This window comes from Kryptolebias marmoratus, linkage group LG18 (genome assembly GCF_001649575.2).
Source record: "Kryptolebias marmoratus isolate JLee-2015 linkage group LG18, ASM164957v2, whole genome shotgun sequence".
Classification (NCBI taxonomy): domain Eukaryota; kingdom Metazoa; phylum Chordata; class Actinopteri; order Cyprinodontiformes; family Rivulidae; genus Kryptolebias; species Kryptolebias marmoratus.
Window position 1 is genome coordinate 18,384,779 of NC_051447.1, and position 5,373 is coordinate 18,390,151.

Here is a 5,373-nt window from a genome sequence, read left to right on the forward strand (position 1 = left end):
ATTATACAGAATTTAGAGCAAACAGACTTTAATGAACACAGACAAATAGATCAAACTTCAAAAAGCTCATCATTAGCTGTCATTTCTTACGCCTCACTCAGCTTTTAAATGAAGTTTTTAACATTAAAACAGATTTTTATTAAAAGCCATCAACAAAAACCTGATCATACAGAAATTAAAACTATATATTGTTGGCTTCTAAGTCACTGTCGAGAGAAAACTTCAGTTTTTTAAAGCAAAATAAGAATCAGAGACTCGATCTGATCCAGACTGGAGGGCCGGATGAAATGTTACAGAGGGCCGGATCTGGCCCGCGGGCCTTGAGTTTGACCCGTGTGGTTTAAAAGAACCGCCTACTTTGGACCATTTTGAGCTCCTTCAACTCGATTTGTTAGCTGTTTGGTCATCAACCAGGAGGGGAACTGGACATACTCCAATTTACCCTTAAAGACGGAGATCACCATGGAAACCTTTCAGAGAAATACGGACAGAATGGTAGATTTAGTCTTTTTGTGTCTTTTTGAGCTGGTTTTAGCCTTTTTCATCAAACCATTTTGTTCCCGACAACAACATCTGTAGTATGGTTGTTGAAGAATGGTCTAAAATCTGTTGTGTGTGTGTGTGTGTGTGTGTGCACGCTGAGCCACCGGGCTCAAGACGATGAGAAGCAGAACTGGAGTTAACGTTAAAATCTGGTTGATTTCTTAAATGTTCTGAGACTGTTTTTTTTTAAAAGGCCAAGTCTGTATGGTAGAAATAATTAGGTCGGCGATTGTGGAAAGTAAAACTCCTCAGCAATTTGTCCACCTGCACGTCTGAACAGCAGGCTTGGTAACAATTACTGGTCCAGGAAAGCAAACATTACCCAGTCATTTCAGTAATGATAGTAATTCAGGGCAGGAGAGATGCTCGCCTCTTTTCTCACCTAAACCTTTACTGTCAATCTTTAGTTTTACTCAAATCCTGCTTTTCACCTTTTGTTTCATATATTTTAGTGTCTAATTCAAACATATTAGATATTTTTATATATATAAATGTTTTTTTAGTTGATAAGCTCATAAATCAGGCACATTATTTGGAGAAAATATAGTTTTAATGCTTAAAAACATCAAAAAGTTTGAACTTTTTCAAGTATTTAACTTTTTATTCCGGTTGAAATGAATGGAGATCTTGAAATCTATTATATTTAACTTTTCGCTCCAGTTGTAGCTTTTAGCTACTGTTTTGCTACTTTTAGCTTTGAAACACTGCTCTGCTAAATTTGCATTTAGCTACTCTTCTGATAGCTGTAGCTGTGGTACCGATTGTAGCTTTCAGCTACTGTTTGTCCAGGTTCAGCTTTTTGCAACTGTTTTGCTGGTTTGAGATTTTAGCTTTTGTTTAGATAATTTTAACTTAAACAGCTGAATTTCTGCTTTTTCAACAAATTCATACAGAATCAGTGTTCACTGCATTTTAGCTTTTAGCTACTGTTTTGCCAGTTTTAGCTTTTAGCTACTCTGTTGCCACTTTAAGCTTTTAGCTACTGTTTTGCTACTTTTAGCTTAAAAATACTGCACTGCTAAATTTGCCTTTAGCTACTCTTCTGATATCTTTGGTACTGATTGTAGCGTTTAGCTACTGTTCTGATAATTTTAAATTTTTAGCTACTGTTCTGCTGGTTTGAGATTTTAGCTTTTGTTTGGATAATTTTAACTTAAACAGCTGAATTTCAGCTTCTTCAACAAATTTCAGCAAATTCATACAGAATCAGTGTTCACTGCATTTTAGCTTTTAGCTACTGTTTTGCCAGTTTTAGCTTTTAGCTACTCTGTTGACACTTTAAGCTTTTAGCTACTGTTTTGCTTCTTTTAGCTTTAAAATACTGCACTGCTAAATTTGCCTTTAGCTACTCTTCTGATACCTTTGATACCGATTGTAGCTTTCAGCTACTGTTTTTCCAGGTTCAGCTTTTTGCAACTGTCTTGCTGGTTTTAGCTTTTAGCTACTCTGTTGACACTTTAAGCTTTTAGCTACTGTTTATATGGTTGTAGCTTTCTACTGTTTTGCAATGTGTTTCCTTTAGCCAATGGTCTCACATTTTAGCAACAGTTTTCTGCTTTTTAGTTTTTAGCTCCTATTCTGCTAATTTAAGCTTTTAGCTGCTGTTTTCTTATGTTTTAGCTACTGTTGCTAATTTTAGTTTGTAGCTTTTCTTACTAAATGTGAATTTTTGCTAATTTATTTCTTTTTAGTTTTGAGCTCCTGCTGTAATTTTAGCTTTTAGCTTATGTTCGGCTAGTTTTAGCATTATCAAATTTTTTTTGTTCATTTTAGCTTTTAGCTACTCTATTGCTGCTTTAAGCTTTTAGCTACTGTTTTTCTGGTTGGGACAGTTTCAACTACTATTTTCTTTTAGCTACTGGTCTTACATTTTAGCTACAGTTTTGCTGCTTTTAGCTACTGTTGTTGCTAATTTTAGTATTTAGCTATTGTTTTCATAAATGTAGATTGTAGCTACTGTTCCAATTTTAGCTTTTGGTAACTTTTTATTTAATTTTAGCTTTTAGCTCCTGTTTTGCTAGTTTTAGCATGATCAGTTGTTTTGTTAACTGTAGCTTTTAGCTACTCTTTTGCTAAATTTGAGCTACAGTTTTTGCCAACCTTAGCTTTTGTCCTGATCGTTGGTAACGTTAAAGGCTCGGTTTCTGCAGCTCTCTACGATAACGACCCCGATCAGAGCAGCTAAAGCCAAGGCCTTTTCCGAAGCCTTCGCCTGCTTTGGCAGCCGGCGTTCCTCGCAGCCTCGTTTCCGTGTTGGCGCCTGCTGCCATCCAGTCTGGAAAACATTTCGGAGTCTTTGCTGTGAAGAGGGTGCAGAAAGGCCCGTCCTCACGCTGTGGGAAAGATGGCTCCGCTCGCCATCTGGAGCACGCTCAGTCAGTGTGGGAGGTTCTGTGTACAGTTTCAGAACAACACACCCGATGATAAAATAGCTTGAAGAAAAGAAATGACTGCAGTCACTGTTCTGGGTAGGCCCAGAAGCGTGTGACACATGCAGCCTGGGACGGATTATTTTTGTATTTCTCAGCGGTTTTGTCTACAGTTACTCTGATATACGAGGGACATAAATGTGTAATCAGTCCCAGACTTCAGCAAGTGAAAGGTACCAGGACCGGTTTTAGGATGTGGACCTTTCAGCTTTGTGTGTTAATTTAACTTCTACCAACAGAGAAGTTTGTTCCTGTAAGCTGGCCTTGACAAAATGGACAGAGACGAGTTAAACTAAGGTGTCTTCAGTCCTGGAATCAGTCTGCCTGTTTAAAGGGGGGCAGGTAGTCACAGGGCTGTTTGGGATCATGGTGTGTACTACACTGAACATGGAGGACACACAGCTGAGGACAGAGAAAGAAACTGAGCAGCAGGTTGAAGGGAAAGACAAGAAGACCGTCTCCAAGCAGCCGGATGTCCCTGAGACTACAGAAGGTTAAGGTCCACAGGACCGGAGACAACCTCCCTGGACGTGTCCACAAGAGGACAACTGAAGACAAACTGAAGAGACGGATCATATGAACGATAACCAAAGAGATCAGAGGTGAAGTCCAAGGTCAAAGGTCATCAGTGGCTGTTTGAGACAAAGTGGACTTCATGGAGGACGACCGAGGAGGACACCAGATCATAAAAGAACTGGACTAGCTTCTGGGAGAATGTCCTTTGGACAGATGTGTCCCATCAGCTCTGTCTTCACAGAACTGAAAATGAAACCTACAAAGAAAAGAACCTGCAGGGGGACATGGAGGAGGCTCGGTTCTGTTCTGGTCCTGAATCTGTTCAGGGTCCGATGAAACCTGGAGACCATCAAGGCCTCCTGGAGCCAGATGTGCTGCTCAGAGTCAGAAAGCTCGGTCTCAGTCTCAGGATAATGAGCCAAAACCACCAAGAACGGGTCAGAACCAAACATTGGACCGTTCTGAAGAGGCCTTCTGAGCCCTGATCTAAATCCTGCTGAACATCTGGAGGAGGAAGCCTTCAGACCTGAGACAGCTGGAGCAGTTTGCTGACGAGGACACACCTGAGGACACCTGTGGACACCTGAGGACAGGACCAAGAACCAGTTCAGAACGACGCTGTCCTCAGAAATGATGGGGAAATCCTCTCAGAGGCGACAAGCAAACAAACACTGAAGAGTTTTTAAATTTCAGACTAAGCCTGAAACACGACCCGACGCCGATCGAGGCCGAAGGAACATCTCTCCTCTTCTGTTTCTGCTGAAAAGCTCTTTGTAGAACGACTAATCTGATAACGGGGTGTAATTGTTTTCAGAAGTTAACCTCCACTGTTTGCTGAGACTCCAAGTCGCCAAATGTTGTTTGTGAAACCTGCTGCGCCACACTGAGGGGGGGGGGTGTAACTTCTCACAACAAAATGAGGTATTCTTGTTTGGATTTTCGATGATCTTTGGGGAAAAAATGTTCTATCTTGTATAAAATATTTCTTATGTTGGCTGTAAAGTGTGCCAGTTGTTACATATGTCCGATATATGTCCAAAAATGAGACTTTATTTAAAAGAAGAGAGTCCTGGATTCGTTTCTTTCAGTAAAAATAGTTTTTTATAGTTTAGTTTCTGACGTTGTAGCAAAAAAGATAAAAGAGTCAGGAAGACCCGGGTTGTGGATTTTTAGTAATCCGGAAGGCTGTAACTCTTAGAGTCCACGACACGGGACGGTTCTGTGACACCTGATGACGACGTCCCGGGGGAGCCCGATCCAAACGGCGAGTTCTGGCAAGCTCTGTTGTGCAAACAGCTCCGCTTTAAGATCAACTGAGCTGCCAAATATTTATTGTTTGGTTTAGGTTTTACAGAGAAATGATGACATCAGCTCTAACAGCAGTTCAGTGTGAAGGTAGGGGGGGAATTCCCACTTTTTTCCTGCTTTTTCCTGCTTTTTCCTGCTTGTTCTTCTCAGACCGACTCGAATGTGTCCAGACAGGGTGGATTCATCTCCGGCTGTTTCAGTTTGAAACACTTTCATGACTCGGATAAGATGAATCTGAATCGTCCGCAGAAATGGCTGCATCTCGGCCGCCGTCGAGGCTGAAAACGGCTTTAATCGTCTCCTCGTCCGGAGCCTCAGCCGTTATGGGAGCGTGTTTTACAAGCGTGGCGTGGCGTCCACTGGTTTAGATCTTTAGGTTTGTGTGGAACTGGTCGGGACAGCCATCTTTTCTTTCTGGATTTTTACGACCCTCAGGTTTCCACCTGTGCGGTTTTACAATATCAGCCGGGTAGAAATCCCCCCCTTTCCCCTACATGTTTCTCTTTTACACCCTTTTCTATTTCTCTGTTTCCTCCTTTATGTGAAGGTTTGGGGCGGGGGTGGGTGTGTGTGTGTG